Source organism: Heterocephalus glaber, unplaced genomic scaffold (assembly GCF_053883595.1).
Source record: "Heterocephalus glaber isolate CG9 unplaced genomic scaffold, H.glaber_assembly_v1.0 deba00000936, whole genome shotgun sequence".
NCBI classification, from domain to species: Eukaryota; Metazoa; Chordata; class Mammalia; order Rodentia; family Bathyergidae; genus Heterocephalus; species Heterocephalus glaber.
The window spans coordinates 764,170-789,168 of record NW_028258172.1 but is presented as its reverse complement, the minus strand read 5'-3'; the positions used below and the strand labels follow the sequence as shown (position 1 = coordinate 789,168).

The 24,999-nt window shown below is 35.3% G+C and overlaps 1 protein-coding gene and 1 pseudogene across 1 annotated transcript in view; both read right to left on the bottom strand.

Moving 5' to 3' along the window:
* The window catches only part of Klf8 (KLF transcription factor 8), a 376,029-nt gene that overhangs the window by 304,826 nt on the left and 46,204 nt on the right, over positions 1 to 24,999 (bottom strand). The window lies entirely within an intron of this gene.
* Positions 13,991 to 17,954, bottom strand: LOC101704835 (carboxypeptidase M pseudogene; annotated as a pseudogene).

Below are 24,999 nucleotides of genomic sequence, written 5' to 3'. Positions count from 1 at the left end.
CAACTGAAGATAATATAAATACCCATATCTGCCTTACTATTCTGAAACTGAAACCATGTAAAAAGGTCCTGTTAACCTGCTGAAGAATAAGGAATGCATTACCTTTATTGATAGGCTCCCTTCCCTAAGGCATGTGAGTGAGGTTATTCTAGAACATGTAGCCATGAGTAGACCTACCATTGATCAAAAAGGGATGCTTAAAACAGAGCACTGCATGATGCTGTCACAAATATAAAGAAGTACTTTGAAGATCTGTGCCAACTGAGAAACAAAGCAGACCTCTTGGTGAATGAAATCAACTTGTATGTCTCTAAAGACACCTCAAATTTAAATCAGAGCCTGTAAAATATTGCTGAAGAGTTTGATAAACTCCAACATTACAAACAGGCAGAAGTTGAACATCTGGAAGCCAAAGCACTTGCAGCTTTGAAAACTTATGACACCATTGTAAATACCAAATGAGATTATCTGAAATCAGAAGTGACAATGAGGAATAGAGAAGGTAAGCTGCCATATAAGATAGAAAGAACGCATCAGCAAAACTATCTGATCAACTTGTTATTCCACAGGCAGAAACCTGCCACAATGAATGCTACCCAAAAAAATTGTTATCCGGAGGAAATTATTGACAATTGTAAAAAGCCAAAAATAAAGTATATAAAGACTGTACTTCAAATTTTATCACAACTGAAATGTTATTTCATGGCAAAGCTTTAGAGATTGATACTGCTGCTTAACAAAATATACAAAAGTTTGATAAGGACAAAGGTTCAAGGATCCTTCTTAAATTCCCTGTATCGTCAGTTCAATCTCATTTACATATGGTAAGTGCAGACTCAAAGTTCCTCCTTCAAAGATAGCTGTCAGTAAAATGGGTATATGGAACAAGACAGGTATTTACCTGTCTACTGAGAAAGGAACAAACAGCAGAAAACGATGATGAACATGAGTTAGATGATACACAAGAAAGTTAACTGTCCTGAACAAACTTCACATTTCCACTTTCATCTTAAATGACTTGACATTTACTATTACAAAAAATTTAAAATTTTATTCTATACATTGAAGACAATTAGTAGAACTGAATGTCTACAGGCACAAGATTGAAACTTACCCTGTACAAAAATAAATTAAAAATGGAGCAAAGGCCTAAATGTGATACCTGAAACTATGAAAATATTAGAATAAAAGATGAGAGAAATGATTCAGGACATTGAAATGGGCAAGTATTTTTTGGACAAGACCCCAAAAGCATAAGAAACAAAAGAAAACACAGACAAATTGGGTTAAGCAAACTGAAAAGCTTCTGCACAAGAAAGGAAATTGGCAACAGACTATACAGAATACATAAAGAATAAGGAACATATTAGAAAATTATGGATCTGGTGAAAGGTTTATATACAGTGTATATAAGTAAATCCCAAAAGTTACAAATAAAAATAACCCAATCAAAACATGCAATAGAATGAGCCAGAGATTTAGTTCAGTGTTGCCGCCACCTGCCTTGCAAGCACAAGGTCCCAAGTTCGATCCCTGGTACCAAAAAAGAAAAAAAACATGCAATAGAGATATATATCCATATATGCAAATGCCATACTGTAACTCAGAATTATGTAAAATTAATATGCAGCAATAAAATATATTTGAAAATAAGCAATAGACCCAAATAGACATTTCTCAAAAGAATACACACAAATATCCAACAGGCATTTGAAAAATGTGCAATATCTCTGATTATCATGGAATAGCAAATCAATACAACAATTATATATCACCTCATCCCAGTAGAAATGACTATTAACAATAATACAAAGCCTATCAAGAGCTTCAAAGGATGTGGAGAATAAAGAAATATTACTTAGTGTTGTTAAGAATGTAAATTAGTACACCCAAGACAACCATTATTGAAAACCATTTGGAAGTTTCTCAAAACTGAGTGATAGAGATGCAACATGGCTGAAAGGAGGAGGAGTCATCAGAGTCTCAGAGAAAAATCAACTAAGAACACAGATGATACTGCAGTACAGCTGAAAGAAGTGAATGGTGACCAGTGGCTTGAGAGAAAGAAGCAGATGCCTATGAGATTTGAGCAACAGCAATTAACTTCCTGGTGAGGAGATCTAAGTGGAACTCAGCAGCACAACACACCACCCACCCACCCCTCAACAAGCATTGGGACAGGATAGAGAAGTGGAGAGGGGGTGAAACAGGAGGCTGTGCCAAGACCAAAGTTAGCCAACTGTAGAGGAGCCAACTGTAAACAGAACTGGGAGCAGCCCCAGGCTGTCCCTCTCTGAGTGCACCACAGCAACCCATGGTAAGGAGGCTTGGATGGGCCAAAAAGCTGCTGTCTGAAGGCCAACCCCCCACTCCCACAAGATCAAACATATACCCAGACTTTGTGGGGATATATAGCACAGTTTTTGGAAACTTCTTGCCTTGGACACTACCACAAAAATGTGGACTCCAGAGAAATTTTATTATTTTGTTGGTTTTCTTTCCTCTTTCTGTTCTTTAAAAGGTTTTTACCTTTATTTTTATGTTGTTCTATTCGTCTTCTTTCCCTCTGTCCTCAACTATCTCTCTTCAGTTTATATATTTTCATGTGACTGAAAATTAATGCTTGTCTTTCTGGGTCATTTCAATATTCTTTTGCTTTATCCTTCATTCTTTTTCTTTCCTGTTTGTCTAGTTTCCCAAATCTTCATTGATCATGTTTCCCTCCAGCCTTGACTCTACTACATTTCCCCTTATTTATGTCTCTGTTTTTCACCTTACCTCTCTTAAATCAACCCCCCCAATGTAAAATCACCCCACTAAGGGGAAACGCACCATAGACAAGCTCCTGATTTATATTGGATTGTGTTATATAACTATAGATCTTGTTCATATACTTAAATGTACCAAATTAATATTTATCACAGTTTGTCAGTTTCTAGGCTGTGCTTGATGCTATTAATATTGCTAATTGTATTACTTTAGCCAGGATGTACTACCTGTTCCAAACAGTTGTTCTCACTTGTATGACAACACTGTGATTGTCTGGGACCATAATCATCACCAGAGTCCAGTATCAAAGGACTGGGTGCTGAGCCAAATAAATAGCAACTTATGATCCTTAATAAATTGGGAAGGTGGGATTTTGAAATAGACACAAAGACCAAGAACTACATATGCCTGGCAGACATCTCCGAGAAATAGACATTTCTGAGGGAAGCCTCAATACTAGTGATAATGCTATCTGCCATGAGAAATTTACAGGCATTGACACAGAAAACAAAATAGAAAATAACAAGATGTGGAAGCAAAATACAATCCAAGACCTCCAGTCCACCTTGGACAGGTCCAGGAGAAAGTGAGATATAGAAAATGAAAAGTCACCCACCTGAATTTGATGAATGTTAGAAGCAGAAGTAAGAAAACAGACACAAGAGGTTATATGGAAAATAATCTCTCAGGTAAAAAAATACATGATCAAAATAAAAGACATTCTCAATGAATCAAGAGTAGACACATTAAAAAAAGAGGAAAGCAGCTGCCAGTTTGGCCTTGGGGTCAGACGTGAATAGCTGTGCCCTCTCCATCCAGCTACCCTGCCCACTTGTATCCAGGAGACCGTGAGGACATTCCCCCCCCCCCCGCCCCCAGCCTCTGGCCTCTGGCCTCTGGCCTCTTGGCTGTGCAGCTACTCGGTTCCACACTACAAAGGCACAGGGGCACATAAAGGTCATTGTCCTGAGTTGCACAAGTGAATAACAAGAGAGAGGGCCTCTCTCTGGATTCCTGATGAAAGCTGAAGCCCACTGGAAAAAGGGAAGAGAATCTCTGCAATATAAGCACACCAGACCAGCATACTTGGTAAGTTGGAGGGACCATCACCTCCCATTTGAAACTTGACTATTTTCAGGGGAAAGATAACTGGAACCTGTAATAGAACCTCGCAGAGTTCAATCCTTCAGGAGGACAGGGAGCTCAATTTGGGATTGCAGCCAGAAATCTTCCTGAATCTCATGGGTCGTTGGCTTACTGAGACTCACTGACCTATAACTGACAGAACCAAAAGCAAAAATGAGAAGACATTTAAACAAGTCACAAACTTAGACTTCCACCCCAGAATAGGAAATTTCTGGGGAAAAGGAGGTGGAAAAGTCTAATAATCAACCACCTGGACACCCTGAACTGATAGCACAGGAAGTAACAAAATAGATGAATGAGGCTCTAGAAAAATTCAAAGCAGAAAAAATCTCCCAGATAACTATAGAGATGGTAAGTAGAGTGAAAGACATGATTAGAGGCTCTAAAACAGAAACAGACAAAAAAAACCAGATGGCTCAGAAATATGCTGGAAGCCATGAATGTCCAGCATAAGAAAGAAATGGAAACCATGATTCCCCAACATAAGAAAGAAATGGACTCCATGAAACAGATTCAAACAGATATTCGGGAGATTAAAAATTCCAAAAAAATCATGCATAGCAGATTAAGGGAATCTGAAGATATAATATCAAATAAAGAAGACAGGATTGCAGTTAAGGACCATGAAAACAGAGATTTCTTAAAAATAATAAGGGACCATGAGAAATCAGTCCAGCAGCTGCTAGATGAGGCAAGGAAGAATAACATAAGACTGATAGGAGTCCACAAAGAAACAGGAGAAAATACAGTTGACATAAAAATCTGTTCACAGAAGTAATAATAGAAAACTTCCCAGACAGAGGTGGAGAATTGGACATTCAGACAAGTGAGGTATATAGAACTCCAATTAGCCATGATCAAAAAATCTACCCCTAGACACATAATAATTAAGATCCCAGAAACCCAACAGAAGAACAAAATCCTACAGGCAGTTACAGAAAAGAAATGAATCACCTATAAAGGAAAGCCTATCAGAATCCCGGCAGATTTTTCAACACAAACCCTCAAGTCAAAGAGAGCCTGGAGTCAAGTATTTCAAGCCCTAAAGGAAAATAACTTCCAACCTGGATTGTTGTATCCTGAAAAATTATCTTTCCAAATTGATGGGGAAATTAGATACTTTCATGGCAAAGAATACCTGAGAAATTTCATGAAAACCAAACCAGCACTCCAAATAATCCTAAGCAATGTCCTAGATAAAGACAAAGAATATCACAACTCCATGAGGCCCAACAGAGGGAAGCCACCAGGCAAGGTAAAATACTAAAGCAAAAGAAAAAAACAAGAAATAAAAGAACCACCTATAGTAAAATATCATGACAAGGATGAGGCATTATCTATCAATTATAACTATCAATGTTAATGGTCTCAATTCACCAATCAAATGAAATAGACTGTCAGAATGGATTAAGAAGCAAAATCCAACAATATGCTGTATACAAGAAACACACCTAACTCAAAAAGAAATACATAGGCTGAAAGTAAAAGGATGGAAAACAATTCTCCATTCAACAGGTACCCAGGAAAAAGCAGGGGTAGCAATTCTATTTGCAGACAAACTAGATTTCAAACCAAAATTAATTAAGAGAGACAAAGATGATCACTACATCCTTGTGAAGGGAACAGTCCAAGAGGAAGAGATGACAATCCTAAATATATATGCACCAAATTTGAATGCCCACAACTATACAAAACAAATATTAATGGACATGAAAAACCAAATAAGCTCCTATACAATTGTAGTGGGGGATCTCAATACCCCTTTAGCACAATTAGGCAGATCATCTAGACAAAAAATTAACAGCAAAATTCGAAAATTGAACCAAGCTATTGAACAAATGGACTTAATAGATGTTTACAGAGTGTTCCTCCCCGTAAAATCAGAATACATATTCTTTCTGGCTGCACATGGCTCGTTCTCTAAAAGAGACCACATGCCAGCTCATAGGACATGTCTAAGTAAATGTAAAAGAATTGAAGTTACCCCCTGTATATTATCAGATCATAGTGCAATAAAATTGGAGATCAATGACATAAGAAACTGTAAAATTCCCACAAACACATGGAAATTGAATAACACCCTCCTGAACAACCAATAGGTGACAAAAGAAACTAAAGAAGAAATTAGACAGTTTCTACAAGTAAGTGATAATACCAGTAGAACATACAGGAATCTATGGGACACAATAAAAGCAGTTCTACATGGGAAATTCATAGCAGTCAATGCTCACATTAGGAAAACAGAGAGAACTCAAATAAATAACCTAATGCAGCACCTCCAGCTCCTAGAAAAAGAAGAGAATAACAAACCCAAAGCTTGTATAAGAGAGGAAATTATAAGGAATAGAGCAGAAATCAATGCAATGGAGACTAAGAGAATGATACAAAAAATTAATGAATCAAATAGTTGGTTTTTTGAAAGAATAAATAAAATCAATAAACTCTTAGTCAAACTTATCAAAAAAAGGAAAGAAAGGGCTCAAATCCATGCAATCAAGAATGAAAAAGGTGAAGTCACAACAGATCCAACAGAAATCTAAAGCACCATCAATACCTACATCGAGAACCTGTACTCTAATAAAATGGAAAACTCAGAAGAAATGAACAGATTCCTAGATACATACGAATTACTGAAGTTAAATGAAGAAGATATAGAAATTGTAAACACCCCAATTACAATGAGTGAAATTGAAAATGTAATAAAAAATTTACCAACAAAGAAAAGCCCAGGTTCTGATGCCTTTGCTGCTGAATTGTACCTGACATTTAAAGAAGAACTATCACCATTACTCTTTAAACTCATCAAGGAAATTGAAAGGGAAGCAAAGCTTCCAAAATTCATTCCTGGAAGCAAGTATTACTTTGATTCTAAAGCCAGGGAAAGACACAACCCAAAATCAGAACTACAGGCCAATCTCCCTAGTGAATATTGATGCAAAAATCCTCAACAAGATATTGGCAAATAGAATACAAAGGAGCATCAAGATGATCATACACCCTGACCAAGTCAGATTTATCCCAGGGATGCGAGGATGGTTCAACATTCATAAATCAATAAATGTAATACACTATATTAACAGAGTCAAGGACAAAAACCACAGGTCATCTCAATAGATCCAGAAAAGGCATTCAACAAAATCCACCACTCATTCATGATAAAAACCCTACAGAAAATTGGAATAGAAGGTCTTTATCTCAACTTGATTAAGGCTATCTATGAAAAAACCAATAGCCAGCATCATACTAAATGGTCAAAAACTGAAAACTTGCGTGTTAAAATCAGGAAGAAGAGAAGGATGCCCACTATCACCACTCCTGTTTCACATTGTTCTCAAAACATTAGCCACAGCAATTAGAAAAGAGAAAGAAAAAAAAGGAATAAAAATAGGAAAGGAAGAATTTAAATTTTCATTATTTGCTGATGCTATGATACTTTACATAGAAGACCCAAAATACTCTGCCAAAAGACTTCTAGACTTAATAGGCAGATTCAGTAGAGTACCTGGATATAAGGTCAACACTCAAAAAACAATAGCTTTTTTATATACAAATAATAGACACACTGAGAGAGAAATTAGGGAAATAATTCCTTTTACAATAGCATCCAAAAAAGTGAAATATCTAGCAGTCAGTCTAACAAAGAAAGCAACTGAAAACTATAGCACTTTGAAAAAGGAGATTGAGGAGGATATAAGAAAATGGGAAGACATCCCTTGTTCCTGGATAGAAAGAACAAATATAATGAAAATGGCCATACTTCCAAAACTATTATATAGGTTTAATGCAATGCCAATTGAAATTCCAACATTATATTTCACAGAATTAGAGAAAACAATCCAAAAATTCATTTGGAAACAGAAGAGACCTAGAATACCAGAAGAAATTTTAGGCAATAGAGATATGGCTTGGGGCATTACAATCCCCAACTTGAAACTATATGACAAAGCCACTGTGATAAAAACAGCATGGTATTGGCAAAGAAGCAGACCCAAGAATCAGTGGAATAGATTAGAAGATGCAGAAACAACTACAGATATGCTCATCTTTGACAAAGGAGCTAACCATCCTCTTTGGAGGAAAGATAGCCTCTTTAATAAATGGTGTTGGAAAAACTGGATTTCAACCTGCCAAAGATTAAAACTAGACCTATGCCTATCACCATGCACTACATTAAGATACAAGTGGGTTAAAGATTTAAATATTAGGACAGAAACACTACATTTTCTTGAAGATAAGTTAGTTAGAACTCTTGAAGATATTGGTATAGGAAAAGACTTTATGAACAAAACCTCAGTGGCCTGGGAACTTGCACAATAAACAACTGGGATCTTATCTTATTAAAAACCTTCTGCAATGCAAGGAAACTACCAACAGAGGTAAGAGAGAACCTACAATGTGGCAAAAATTTTTCAGCAACTCTATCTAGAATATATAAATACTGAAAAACATCAGACCCCCCAAATTCAAAGGCCCAATTCAGAAATGTTCATATGAAATGAATAGACATTTCTCATATAAAGAAGTAAAAGCAGCAAATAAATATATGAAAAAATGCTCAACATCACTGGTTATTTGAGAGATCCAAATGAAAACAACACTGAAATTCCACCAAGAAAGAATGGCTGCTATTAAGAAATCATCTAATAACAAATGCTAGTGGCAGTGTGGGGAGAAAGGAACACTTCTCCATTCTTGTTGGGAGTGCAGACTGGTGCAATTGGTATGGTATGGAGATACCTCAAAGAACTAGGCTTAGAGGTCCCATTAGACCCAGCTATCCCTCTGCTGGGTATCTTCCCAAAAAAATTAAAAGAATCATACCACAGCGATATATGTGCACCCATGTTTATAGTGGCATAATTTGTAATAGCTAAAGCTTGGAAGCAGCCCAAATGCCCATCAACTGGAAACTGGATAAAGAAGGTGCAGTTTTTGTATAAAATGGAGTACTACTCAGCCATAAAGAATGAGAAACTATAGACATTTATAGCTAAATGGATGCATATTGAGGCCATCCTCTTAAGTGAAATAAATAGGACGCATATATGTAAATACCAAATAGTTTCTCTAGTGTGAGCAACTGAAAGTATAATTAAGGATACACACAGATAGAATGGCCTAATAGCATATTTCTCAGATTGTGTTTCCATCGTGTGTCATATGACTGTATCAAAATTTAAATCAGGGAGAAGTTTGGCTTATGTGGAATCTGCTAAGATCCAGATCATTATTTGTTCAATGTTGGTTTGGGGGATCTTTCTGAAACAAATCGCATCTTCTGGTGTCTTGTTGGTGCTTGAGATGCTTTTTAAATTTATATGGAAAAATGTTTAAGTGCTTTTCAGTTTTGTTTTGGTTGAGTTCATCTGTATTTGAATATTATTTTAGTTTTTTCCCCTTGCATTGCTCTTCTTTGAATGGTTTTAATTTTTTGTATGTTTGTGTGTTTGATAATAAAGTTATATTAAAAAAATAGAGGAGCTTAGAAAAATGATGGAAACCATGCATGCCTTACGTAGGAAAGAAATGGAATTTATAAAACAGATTTCAACAGATATCCAGGTGATTAAAAATGCCATTGAAAGCATACACAATAGATAGAATGAAGGTGAGGCACAATTTCAGAACTTGAAGACAGTTAACCTTGAAAAGAAAGACATCTTAAAAATGGCTAGGGACCATGAAAACTCAATCCAATAGCTGCAAGATAATGCAAAGAAGAATAGAGTAAGATTGATTAGAGTCAATTAGAAAGCAAGAGACAACACAAACTCCATAAAATTCTATTCATATAAGTAATGGCAGAAAACTTCCAAAACACGGAAAAAGAATTTAACATACAAATTAGTGAGGCATATAGAACTCCAATCAGACATAATCAAAATAAATCTACACCAAGGAATACAATAATCAATATTTCACAAATTCAGCACGAGAACAGAATACTGAAACTGTTAGAGAAAAAGGAATGAATCACCTATAAAGGAAAGCCTATCAGAATCACAGCAGACTTCTCAACACAAAACCTTAAAGCACAGAGATCTTGGAATGAAGTATTTAAAATCCTGAAAGAAAACAACCTCCCACCCAGATTGATATACCACACAAAACTCTCTTTTAAAATTGAAGGAGAAATAAGATACTTCCATGACAAAGAACAACTGAAGAAATTTGTTACTGCCCAAGTAGATGTACAAAATGTCCTGAAGGATATTTTAGAAAGACATAATGAAAAGCACAACTCCAAGAACACCAGTAGAAAGAATCCACCAGGCATGGCAAACAATTAAATAGAGGTGTAAAGCAGGGAATTAACAGCAGTAAAATAATATGACAAATCAGCAAGTATATTTCAGTTATAACCATCAATGAAATGTCCTTAACTCATCAATCAAAAGCAACAGACTGGCAGAATGGATCAAGAAACAAGATCTCACAATATGCTGCATACAAGAAACACATTTAACTAAAAAAATTCATAGAGTGAAAGTCAAAGGATGAAAAATGATATTTCATGTGAGAAGAAGCCAGAAAAAAGCAGGGGTAGCTATACTATTTGCAGACAAAGTGGATTTCAAGTCAAGACTGATTAAGAGAGACAAAGAAGGTCATTACATCCTTATAAAGGGAACAATATAAGAGGAAGAGATAACAATCACAAATATATATGCACCAAATACTGGTGCAACCTGCTATGTAAAACAAATATTAATGGACATGAAAATCAAGTAAGCACTGATACAATTGTAATGAGGGACCTCAATATCTCATTGTCACAAATAAATAGATAAATTAGCCAAATAATCAACAAAGAAATATCATAAAGGAACCATACCTGTGAACAAATGGACAGTGGATGTCTACAATGTGTTCCACCCCACAACATCAGAATACTTACTCTCCTCAGCTGCACATGGGATGTTCTCCAAAATAAACCACATACTAGCCATAGAACATGCTTAACTAAACACAGAGAAATTGAAACAATCCCATGTATATTATCATACCTTAATGCAATAAAATTGGAAATCAACGGCAAAAGAAATAATAAAAATTGCATAAACAGGTGGAAATTAAATAGCTCTCTCCTGAACAACCAGTGGATCACAGATGAAGTTGGAGAAGAAATTAGATGTTTCTACAATTAAACAATAATGCCAAAACAACATACTGGAACTTATGGAACACAATAAAAGCAGTCCTAAAAGGAAAATATATAGCAATAAATTCTTACATAAGGAAAACAGAATGAGCTCAAATAAGCAACCTGATGTTGAATGTCAAATGTCTTGAAAAAGAACAAGTCAAACCCAAAGCCCATACAAAGGAGGAAATTATAAAAATCAGAGCAAAAATTAATTTAATCAGAGGAGACTAAGAATACAATACAAAGAATCAATGAATCAAAGAGTTGGTTCTTTGAAAGTTTAAATAAAACTGATAAACCCTTAGCCAACCTTATCAAAAAAAGAAAAGGCTCAATGAAGGAATGAAGTCTACAGTCAAAAAACAATAGCATTCTAGAACAAAATAACAAACTCACTGAGAGAGAAATTAGTGAAATAATAACTTTCACAATAGCATAAAAAAAAAGAACTCCTTAGGAATAAATCTCACAAAGGAAGAAAAGATCTTTACATTGAAAAATGCAGTATTCTGAAAAAGGAGACCAAAGAGGATATTAGAAAATAGAAAAATATCCTTTACTTGAGGGTAGGAAGAATCAACAGTGAAAATGGTCATACTCACAAAATTATTACACAGATTTAATGCAAATGGTATTTTGATTAATATCATTAGCATATCTCACAGAACTAGAGAATTCATTCCTAAAGTTCATTTGGAATCAGAAGATACACAGAAGAGTAAAAATAATTCTGGGCAATAAATGCAAGCCACAAGGAATCACAATCCCTGAATTGAAATTATAATGTAGAGCATCTGTATTAAAAACATCATGGTACCGGCAAAAAAAAAAAAAGAGACCTGAAGATCAATGGAACGGAATAGAAGATTCAGAAATAACTCCAAACACACTCAACTACATTTCTTTCACAAAAGGGCCAAATGTGTTCACTGGAAAAAAGATAGCCTCCTTAAATGGTGCTGGAAAAACTAGCTTTCCACATGCTGAAGACTAAAACTACACACATGGCTCTAATCATGCACTAAACTAAAATCAAAATGGATCAAAGATCTAAATATTAAAACACAAGCACTAAATTTGCTGGAAGAGAGAATAGGTAGAATGCTTGAGGACACAGGAGTAGGCAAAGAATTCATGAACTAAATTCAGATCGCATGGGAAATACTACAAAGAATCAATAACTGGTAACTCACCTTATTAAAAAAGCTTTTGCACAGCAAAAAAATAATCACCAACAGGAGGAAAAGACAGCCAACAGGGTGGGAAAAATTTTAGCCAGCAGTTCCTCAGACAAAGAACTAATATCTAGTACATATAAAGAATTGAAAAAAATCATGCCCTTAAATTTAAAGACCCAATCAAAAAATGGGCATCTGAGATGAATACACACTTCTCAGATGAAGCTGTATAAATGGCAAATAAATACATGAAAAAATGTTCAATATCAATAGTCATTTGAGATATGCAAATTAAATCAATGCTGAGATTCCATCTTACTCCAGAAAGAATGGCTATTATCAAGAAATTAACCAACAACAGATGCTGGTGTGGTTATAGGGAAAAAGGAACACTTCTCCACTGTTGGTAGGAGTGTAGACTGGTGCAAGTACTGTGGAAATCAATGTGGGGATTCCTCAAAATCTAGGATTAAAGGTCCCATTTGACCAGCTATTCCTCTTCTTGGTATTCCCAAAAGCATTAAAAACATCATACCACTATATATATCCCCATGTTTTTTTTTGAAAAAAACAACATTTACTGTATGAGTATTTTTTATTGATAATCAGAAGTCCTAGATTTACTAAACTCAGAGGTAGTCATGGCTCCTCCCCAATAAACTTTAGTAGAGACGATTCATTTTAGTAAGTTCTTAATTATAAAAGAAAGTCACTGAGAGAACTTGTAAAATTATCCATGTAACCGCTATAAAAGGTTAGAATAGTTCAAATCTAAAATGATAAAATGGTTTGTGAACAATACAGTATAATATCTACTTATTAGTGATATAACAAAGTTTATAACAAATGCAGATTTTTACTTTAGATATTAGGAACTCTTTGTGCTCTTTACCCAGTAGGACCATCATCTTCCTTTCCTGCCACCTGAAGTCAGGAGGAGGATACAAGTAATCTGTCATAACATAAACTCCAACCATATTATCACTGCTTAAGAACCAAACTTCTCAGTAATTTACTTATCCTGTTGCAATAAGGCAGTATGCCATTCTTATATTTTTGGGTTCCCTAGGAGAAGGTACTTTGAATCCAGCATCAGATATGTATACTTTTTATACATAAATGTAACTTACACTGTTTTCAGAAACATTACAAATGCAAATTTGCTTCTGGAACAAAACACAACATTGACTTATACTTTCAGAAATGTTGAGGTTTTAACATTTCTGATATAACTAGCAGCTTCTCGGAATGTGATAAGCACCAAAATCAACACTGACACTAGTCTGTAGAGACTTAACATTTCTCTAAAATACTTCACACATTTAGAATCAGGTTATCATTGCTCATTTCACTTCATCAAAGCTTCCTTCAATATTAGTTGCTCAGTCTTGCTAACCAAAGTTTCTGGTTTTAGATCAATAAAGAGTTTTCAATAGAAAAATTGTTTAGGGCAGTGGTGGAGAATCTATAGCACGCATTCCACAGCAGACTATTTGTTACTGAAAGTTCTAAAAGGTTCACCATCACTGGTTTAGGGCTTGATGGTAAATCAAGTTTATTCTTATACACTTTTATATTTAATATACCAATATAATTTTCTGCATTATTATATTAACATATACTTTCAATTATTTAAGAAATTATTGCTTAAATACAAATGGTAAAGAGATTCAGGATATTACCAGATTTTATAAATTAAAAAAGACAAATACTGTTGATAACAACAGGTATGGTTTGTGCATGTAGAATAAGTTTGGCACAGAAATGGCACCTAAAAACCAATATATCTCCTCAGCCCTTTGTGGGTTCTCAAGCTGTCAAGATCAGTGTGGTTTCATTTTCAGATACAATTTAAAATAAGAAGCAAGACAACTCACTTTTCATAATGATATACAGCACTTAGGAATCTGCCTACAAGAGCTGCCATTGTTTTTCTGTTTGGTCCTTCCCCTCTGCCTTTCATTCTTTTTGGTACTGGGGATTGAACTCAGGACCTTGCACTTGTGAGGCAGGTGTGGTGCCACTGAGCTAAATCCCCGGCCCCTGCCTTTTAGTCTTACACACAATATTTTAAGATAGGTTAACTTTCACAGTAGAGAATGGTAGGTTCAAATGAGTACTAATGATACAGTATTTTTTTCTGATAAAAAAGTAGCATGCTATTACCAGCTAACAATACTTTACAACAAACCTTATAAGTATGGAAGTAAATGCACTTATATGGAAGAAAAACACTGCATTTGGAGCTTTTTTCTTGATATATGGAAACATGCTTCTGTCAGGGTACTAGTGAGTATCAGACTGCCAAAATATAAGACCTGCTTTCACAAAAAAACTCAAAGCCCTACAGTTTCTGAAAGGGTCTAAGAGTAGTAGGTTGTCCTCTGAACTCCTGCTTTGTGCTAGGCTCTAAGGATATAAAAATGAATTTTTCAAACAAGTAGATCATGGCCTCAAAGAGCTCAGACTGTATTGGAGAGGCACACATGAAGTAGGCAGTTATACTACGGTGTTGTAAATCCAGTAAGAGAGAACCAGTTTATTCTGAAGAGAAAAGAGAAAGGGCCTTGAAGCCCAGAAGGCCTGGGAAGGGGTGGAATGGTGTTGAATGGGATGATGGTTAAGACTTCCTGCTGGAGTTGATATTTGAATGGAGTTTTAATGTAACAGTGGAAAATGTAGTGAATCAGGGCCGGGGATTTAGCTCAGTGGTGCCGCCACCTGCCTTGCAAACGCAAGGTCCTGAGTTTGATCCTCGGTACCAAAAAAAAAGCAGTGACTCAGAATGGCATTCCAGATAAAGGAAACACAAAAAGCATGTCATGTGTTTAGGTAATAGCAGTTGGTTGTTGATTTTTAAGTAGCCCCCAAGACTGTGCGTAGGATGGAGGAGGCTGGGAGCAAGAGAGAAGTTTAACTGTTGTGGTGCAGGTGAAGTACGAGAGCCTAAACTGCAGTGCTAAAGGCCATGAAGAAGAGGGCAGAATTAATATTTATAACCAATCCTTAGTGACTGAACATGTAATAAAGAAGAAAGAGGTAGTATTGAGGATTCTCAGATTTCTAGCATGGTGATACCAATAACTGATATAGAGGATATAGCACTAAAAGCTCTTGAGGGAAAATCAAGCTCCATTTGCAACGTGATGAGTGTGAAGTATATCTCGTGGGGCAGTGGGACATGAGTCTGAAGCTCAGGCAAGAAGCTAGAGTTACTCTCGTTAGACTAGGGAGGTTCCTCATCAAAAATGATGGTGGGATCCAACTGCAGTAAGGCAAGGACACTGGTTTTGGAGGGAGAGAGACTTCTTTGACTGTTGGTGTAGATAAAACCTTGTCATCACATCAGGGCCCTATTTTCTTGGGTCACTGACACCTGTTTGCCTGATTTCTCTCATATCTCCTTAAAACTATATATTTTAAAGTCCTATGATCATTTCTTTCTTTCTGGAAAACCAATTACATACAGCACTATCTCTTCATAGATAGCACTCATGATGGCAAGATCTTGTACACAGTAGGTGATCAATAAATGTTCATCTTTGTTACTCATATTCACCTGACTCTTTGCATATAAAATTAGTTTTTTTGAAGGAGTACTAGGGATTGAACCCAGGGAACTAGATCCCCAACTCTTTTCTTTTTTTAATTTTGAGACAGGGTCTTGTTAAGTTGCCCAGGTTGGACTTGAACTTGTGATCCCCCCTTGCCTCAGTCTTCTGAGTACACAGCTGGCATTATAGGGATACATCACCATGCCTGGTTTAGCTCCTTATTTTCTTTTTTTTTTAAAAGAACTTCTGCTTTGCTTCTCAAGTTTAACTTCTTATAAATTTCTAAGACTTCAGGATTAATTTAAGTGTAAGTAGGCAGTGCTTGACAGGTAGGTGTCTTCCATTCATCATCAAGGACTGAATCATTTCCTTTCATTATCGCCACATATTGCTCATTGCAGGATCTGGAGATGTCCATTCTCTTCTTATCCAGTTGAGGTCTCACAAGTGGGAGTTAGAGTTGCAGTAACCTGGAGTGAGCAATCCCTGATTCCAGGTGGTGACGAGAGTGGAGTTTCACAATTTATTTGAAAAATATGTGCAAAAGAGTCAGTAAAAATAGGAACAAACTGGGCTTTGTTGCAGCTGAGTGGCTTGGTAACATTTTGTACAGAGGAATCATTAACCATGACGGATTTGGTACTGGGAGAGAACCCAACTGCCCTTGAAATGGAAGTACAAAATCCTTTCTAAGAGCACTAAAGTGCTGGTATTTCTCTGGAATAACCACCTTTGTGAGGTGTGGCTCATGTCCAGAGACTGTAACATTTATTTCATAGGATCCAGTCAAGAGAAGTAGATAATATTCTCCATATTTGTTGGTTTTAAATGGGCAACTATGTCTTCTGTCTTGGACTTCCACAATTACATTGGGTAATGGATTTCTATTCTGATCAAAAACTTGACACTTTATACCTAGGTGCACTTGTTTTATATATTCAATTAATGAGACTTTATTATCATTCCAGAAGTATGGAAGCTTCTCCTCATGAGGATATTTACAGCATGACAGCTCTAGTGTAATTTCAAAACACTGGGCCCAGATGTAGTTATAATCTTGCATTCCACCTTGGAGTGGATATCAAGAGTATCCATTTGTAACTCCATTATGAAAGTTCATTTTATTTTTACACTGATCTGGTTTCGTCATGTTGGGATTTCTCGAAGCGTAGGTATGTGCAAGATGTTGGAAAACATCATCAGGAGTTAAGCTTCGTGAGTGTGAGGTTCCAGTTGCTGGAGCACCATTATCAAATGGGTAACTGGCTACCAGGGCTCCACCATGCAGGTTTGCAGAGAGGACAAACGTCTCCGATTTCAGCCACTTCATGACTGCTTGAGTTTCAGGCTGTCTTGATACATTATTATATTCAAAAGCATCAGGGAAATTTCTATTCAGGTCATACTGGTTATAATTTTCCCTGCCGTTACTATAATAACAGGCTTTCAGACAGCTTCAAATCCATCTGGGTTCATTGAAGGCATAATGTGTATCCAGGTACTGTTGATTAGATTTGTAATTTCAAGATCTTTCCCATGTCTGGTTACGAGACAGTCAATTAGATGGAGTAGCAGTTCCCGCCCGACAGTCTCAACTCCATGTATATTTGCCACGTATTTGAATTCTGGAATCCCAACTCTGTGCTCCTTGGGAAATCGACCCACAACAAGGACCCACAGGTTTCTACCTTTCACAGACTTCCCAATGCTGTGTAAGTGAGTGATAGAACTGTAGTTTGGGGCAACACTCTTCAAAAACTCTTCCATCCCTTTCTGGTGGTGGTATCTGAAATCCAGCGCCGCTACCAAAGGCAGCAGAAGTGCTAGCCACAGGCACGCGAAGTCCATGTTCTGGGCTCAGGCGCGCGTCTCTGCAAGCCTTCTCCCCATGTTTATAGAGGCTCAGTTTGTAATGGCTAAATCTTGGAAACAACCCAAATGCCTATCAATTGATGAATGGATAGGAAAGGATGTGGTCTTTTTACATGATGGAGTACTATTCACTCATAAAGAATTGTAAACTTGGGACATTTCTAGGTAAATGGATGCACCTTGAAACCATACTCTCAAGTGAAATAAATTCAACACACATGTAGATATTTCATTGTGTCTCTGGTGTGAGAAACTGAAAGGGTAAATAAGGTACAAAAAGAATAATAGATATTGTTAAATAGGAAGAAATTGTTCAAAATTATATCGAGTGTGAGATATTTTGTTAATAATTAAAATGCTTTATGTAAAAAAGTTATTGGAAATGAGTTAAGATATGGATTAGCAAATGAAAATATATTCTTCAGAGATCATGATACACAGTGTATTTACCATTGTTATTCTCTAATAATTTTGTTATGAAAATGTATTTTTTATACAACAGCTTTTATATTTTCTTTATTAACATCTACTTGTATTACATTAATATAAAAATAAAATAAATGAGTGATAGAACTACAGTATGATTCAGCAGTCTCACTACTGGTCTCACTACTGGTTATATATCCATGGGAAATATAATTAGTCAGTGTGACATATGCATCCCCATGTTTATAGCACTACAATTATAGCCAAGATATGGAAAGCAACCTAGTTTTTCATCAACTCACAATGAAAATATGATACATATTCACAACTGAATAATGTTCACCCATGAAAAGAATGAAATCCTGTCCTTTGCAACATGGTTCAAACTCAAGATTTTTATGTTGAGTAAAATAAACCAGACACAATACAACTACCACATATTTTCACACATATGTGGAACCTAAGGAACTCTGATTTCATTGACTTTGAGATTAGAATGGTGATTAGCAGAAGCTGAGGAGAGTAGCTGGGAAGGAATGAGGAAAAGTTGATCAGTAGATCTTAAATTACAGTTAGGAGCAAGAAGATTTGATGCATTTTTGTATAGATTGTGACTACAGATAACAGTAATGTACTGTGCATTTCAAAAAGCTAAAGAAAGTATTTTAAAGTTTTTATCTAGAAATGATAAATGTTTGATGAGATATATTTGATTTACCTGATTTAAACATTATTAAATGTACACATGTACCACATTTCATGATACCTCATTAATATGTAAGTTTCTATGTTTTTATGCATTTGTTAAAAATGATTTTTTTTACCTGGAAATATAATATATTATATATGCATTATATCTGAGTATCTGTGGGGTCAGATTTTGGAGCATTATGAATTTTTGAAGGCATCTTATTGCTCTGCCTTTTCATGATTCTTGTGGGGCTTTTGGTTGAATTTGTAGATTAATTGGGTTAGACAGCTCTGCCACTATTTTAAAGATCTCTTCAGAAAGTGGATTTCTTCCTGTGACATGCCCTTGTCAACAGTCATGTTTCAGTATGAAAACACCCACTCAAGCAATTTACATTAGTAGGTTCAGTCTTTAGCACTGCATTGTGAGATGAGAACACCTACCAGTATTAGCAACATCCAAAGGATAAAGCTACCAACATATAATTGAAAATTTATTTTAAAAGTTCTCTATTTGTTCACTAACAAAGGAAGACAAAGGACTAGCAAAAATATAGAACATGCTAGTATATTTACTGGAAGAAAGAAGAAAAAAAAGGAAAGAAAAAGAAAAATAGCTTTTGATGATACTTTTATAATGGTAATGGAGAGGACACAGAGGGTTGGCTTGATCAATTATATGAGGGGAAGGAAAAAAGAAAAAGGAAAAAAGTAGAAATAGAGAAAATTTTGGGAATATTGGAACCAATTAATACTCTAGAAGAAGCAAAACTTTGAAGACCCAAAATCCAACCCTTGATTAAGGAGAACATTATGAAACAAGGTAGAACATTATAGAAGTAAATTCAATAATAACTTGCACACAGCTACATATACTCCTATCCCCCCTATACCCATGCTATTAAAGAGAAAGAAAGGAAAATAGGTTTTAGTGATAATACTTATGTATAAGAAAAGAATGGGGAGGAAGTATTTTAGAGTGTATAAAGTAGAAAGAAAGAAGAGTAAGGGAGGGTATATAAATGGAAAGTGAGGAAAGATAAAAGGAGAATGAATCTAGTTAATGAATAAACAGAGACACAAATTTAGTGATCCCTATGAAACAATGTTTGATGGGTGAATATAATGTAACATGGTAAGATGGTATAGAATTAAAAGCAATATCTAACATTAGTGAGTATTTATATATACAGATACACACGTTGGAACTTATGAAAAGAAACACCACAAAAAATAAAATAAATAAAACAAGCAGGTTCAATATTCCTTGCTGTGGTGGTATGCATCCTGGAATCCAAATTAGTCCAGAGTTCTCTTCTGCCTCTGTCCAAATAAGAGAGGCAATATAGAGCATGCAAGAGGCTCAGCTCCATTCCTCTGGGGTCGGGGATGAAAACTTATGGTGACAAAAGCCTGAACTATCTCCCACCTACTGAATTAAATTCTTCTATACCTGAGAATGAGGGGGTAAGAATATTATATTGTTTTAAATATTCTTTCTAAATTTATTGATAGGGTCATGCTTTTCCTTCCTTAGCCTGTTAATGTGATGCATTGTATTTATTGATTTTTGAATACAGAACTACATGCCTGAAATCAATCCTGGTTGTTTGAGGTATACAACTACTTTCATACATACTTAGACTTGATTTTGAAATATTTTGTTGAGTTTTGTAAGTATCTACAAAAGATACTTATTTGTAGTTTTCTTGTGATATCTTTGATTTTGGTACTCTGTCTCATAGAATGGATTATGGAGTATTTCTTCTACTTGGATTATCTGGAAGACATTGTAAAAAAGCTCCCATTTATCCACTAGGAATTTGATAGAATTTATAACCAAACCAATCTGAGCCCTGGGCTTCTGTTACTAATAAATATAAGCCTACTCATATTATTTGACCTTGTTTATATGTTCATAGTTTGTATCTTTCATTTTCGGTCTATTCATCTAGGTTAGCAAATCTGTAGGCAAAAGTTCTTCATACCATGACATTTAAATAATTTTAATGTTTAATGGTTCAATGATTATATCTCTTAGTGCAATATTAGAAATCTATAATTTCTTTTCTCTTAGCTAGTCTGTATATATTTTATCATCTTTATTTTTTTGTTATGGACAGGTAAATATTTTTTTATTAAATGTATTGGTACATTTTAGGTATACAATAAAATGACATTCATCATTGGAAATTTGTACCTTTATGCAATCTATCTTGGTTCTTAAATTTTCCCCGTTCACCTGCTCTCCCTTCAACCTCTCCACCCCTCCCTATTTACAAAGATTTTGTTTCCATTTTTTCATTTTCTCATATTAATTACATTCCCTTCCCTTCTTTCCTTTTCCCTACTTCTCTTATTCCTCTTCCCCTTTGCCCCTTTTCTTCCTATTTCACATTATCTATTATACCTTTTACTCATTATTTACACTTTCAGTTTCTCACAATACTATTCTGTATTTACACATTTTTGGCCTATTTATTTCACTTAAGAATTTGGCCTCAATGTGCATCCATTTGGCTATAAATGTCTCTAATTTCTCATTCTTTATGGCTGAGTTTTTATAAAAGAAACACATTTTCTTTATCCAGTCTCCAGTTGATGGGCAATTGGGCTGTTTCCAAGTTTTAGCCATTACAAACTGCGCTGCTGTGAACATGGGTGCACATATATCACTGTGTATGGTTCTTTTAATTCTTTTGGGAAGATACTCAGCAGGGGAATAACTGGGTCAAATAGGACTTCCAATCCTAGTTCTTTGAGGTATCTCCATAATGATTTCCACAGTGGTTGCACCAGTCTACACTCCCACCAGCAGTGGAGCAGGGTTCCTTTTTCCCCACAGCCTCACCAGCATTTGTTACTGGTTGATTTCACTTAGCAGCCATTCTTTCTGGGGTGAGGTGGAATCTCAGGGTTGTTTTCATTTGCATCTCTCCAATGACCAGTGATGTTGAACATTTTTTCATATGTTTATTTGCTATTCCTACTTCTTTGAGAAGTATCTGTTCATTTCAGATGCCTATTTTTGGATTGGGTCTTTAAATTTGGGAGGTCTGATTTTTTGAAGTTCTTTATAGATTCTAGATAGCAGACCTTTGTCTGAGGAGCAGCTGGTGAAAGTTTTCCCCAAATTGTAGTTTGTCTTTTCACACTGTTGGTGGTTTCTCTTGCTGTGCAGAAGCTTTTTAATAAGAAGAGATCACACTTGTTGATTGTTTGTGCTAGTTCATGGGCAACTGAGGTTTTGTTCATAAAATCTTTTCCTACAGCAATGTCTTCAAGAGTTCTACCTAACCTCTCTTCCAGCTGGTTCAGAATCTCTATTTTAATATTTAGATCTTTAATCCATTTTAATTTTAGTTGATTTTAGTTTTCGTTTAGTGCATGGTGAGAGATACAGGTCTAGTTTTAATCTTTGGCAGTTGAAACCCAGTTTTTCCAGCAACATTTATTAAAGAGGCTATCTTTCCTCCAGTGAGGGTGTTGGCTACTTTGTCGAAGGTGAGATGGCTGAGTGTGTCTGGCGTTGTTTCTGCATCTTCTAATCTGTTCCACTGGTCCTCAGGTCTGTTTCATTGCCAGTACCATGCTGTTTTTATCAAAGTAGGTTTGTAGTATAGTTTCAAGTTGGGGATTGTGTTACCCATTACCTTATCTTTATTGCCTAGAATTAAAGAACCAGCTTTTGGTTTTGTTGATTTTCTCAAATCTTCCTATTTTCAATTACATTGATTTCTGTTCCAGCATTTATTATTTATTATCTTTTGTTTACTTTCAATTTAATTTTTCTTTTATTAAATTTACTTTATGTATTTCATTAGTCATGATTAATTTTATAATATATTTTATTTTATTTTATTTTTAATTGTGTCACAATATGTTTGGCTTAATTGTGGCATTTTCATACACAGATAAACTTTGATCATATTATTACTTTTCCTTATATACCCTTTCCCTTTCTACTTAGTTTTTCCTCTTTAATATTTTTCTCCCTTCTACTTGCTTATAATCTTTCTTTTTAGATTCCCCTTATTAGGAAAACATGTGACACTTGGCTTTCCAAGTCTAGCTTATTTCCCTCAACAGGATGATCTCTAGTTCTGTCCATTTTCCTGAAAATGACATAGTAATAATCCATTTTTCTTTATGGCTGAGTAATACTCTGTTGTGTATATTTTCTTTTTTCTTTTTCTTTTTGGTATGGGAATTGAACTCGGGACCTTGCACTTGTGAGGAAGGCAGTGGCACCACGGAGCTAAATCCCAGGCCCTGCTGTTGTGTATATTTTCTTTATTCATTATTATGTTAATGGGCACTTATTCTGGCTTTATATTTTAGCTATTGTGAATTGGGCAGGAAGAAACGTGAGTGTGCACATATCCATTAGTACACTGACTTTAACTCCTTCAGGAATATCCCAAAAAGTGGTATAGATGGATAATATGTTAGCTCTACTTTTAGTTTTTTGAGGAACCTGTATATTCATGTTTATCATCAATGCAACTGAAGATTATACTAAGCAAAGTAAGCCAGATTCAGAAAGGTGGGTATCATATTTTTTATCTTATATGTGAAATCTAGGGGGATAAAAGAGGACATGAAAGTATAAGGGAGATTACTAGAAAAGAAGAAAGGAAACAAGAAGATGGGATTTTAAAATTTTCTCTCATTTTACTATAATATGCCTGGTCACAGAAATTTTGATATTATGCTCATTGGTTTTCTCTGAGTTTGGTGTCTATTATTGGTTTTGAGAAATTCTCAGTCATTACTGCCTCAGACATTTCTTGTTTCTTCTTTCTGGTTGTACTATTTACGTGATATGTATGCCATGCTTTTGCTAGCTGTCACACAGTTCTTGGATATTATCTTTTTTCTTTCATTCTCTTTTAGCATCACAATTTTGGCTATTTTGGCATTTTGTTTCACTCACTTATTCTTTCTTCAGCATTTTCCAGTTTATTGATAAACCCATAGTTTATTGTTGTTGACGTGGCTGTTGTATGCTGGGTTTTTTTTTTTCCATTAGATCCTTTGGTATATTAGTTGTATTCACTTTAATTTGTTGGTCTAATATTTTCAACATTTTTGTCATATCTGATTTTGATTCTGATGCTCTGTTGTGTATTTTATTGTGTATTTTGTCTTTTAGTAGGCTTTATAATTTTTTTGAAAGACAGTTACGATGTATTATGTAAAAGAATTTCAGCAAACATGCTATTAATGTGGTGTTCTATGTTTTCCTGCCTAGATGGTAGGTCAGGCTTACTGTTTCCTGAATCTGAGGCTATAATTTTTTCTTGTGTTCTTCGTTTTGTCTTCCTTGTTCTTAGGAGCCTTCCTGATGTAGTGATAGATGAAGTTAATGAAGCATTCTATAGTTCTGAATTTAGCTCTCAAACTTTTGTGAACCTATGCCAGAGGCTGTGACCTTCATAAATGATTTTCTGTTTTCCTCCTTTTGAGTAGGGATAAAGGGAGCAGGAATTTAATATTCTCCTTGTCCTACTTCGGTTAAGTGCTGGTAAAACACTACTGGGTAAGAATGTGATAAAATACAGTCTCTTAAGGGCACACTACATTGAAAAGAACATAATGATCTGGGAGTGTTTCAACAAGTTTAATTTTCCCCTCCTGCCAGAGTGTGAAAGGATTTTTCTTTGATCTTCAATATGATAACTTGCCCCTGCTCCTGGGAGAAAAAACCAGAAATGTGTAGTTTTCTTACAAGATTGGGTCCCACTGGTGTTTGTAATTTTCAAATCTTGTCCACACTGAGTCTCTAAGCATCCAACAATTTTTCAATTACAATTTAAATTTTCCTAACCCAGTACTAATACTCATAGAGGTCTCTGATCTTGAGCTTATACTTTGATAAGTTGTGATTCTCTGAAAATCTCTTTTTATGTCTCAAATTTTGAGAACGGGGTTTTGCTCTGTGACCCAAGTTTTTGCTGAATCTCAAAACAATCACTGATTTTTTAATTTGTTCTCTTTTGGTTTTTCTTACTGTTAGGAGAGAAGTTATATCTTCCAAGATTTTCACATGCTGGATGTGAAAGAACTCTTTCAGGTATTGATTTTTTTATTAATAAACACACAACACACATTCTTCACAATGTATGTGGGGTGTATTGAGTGTATGCCCTTGTGGTAGAATGTAGTCATTTAGTATTTGATATAGATTAATTTATTTTACCTTCATTTCTCTTAA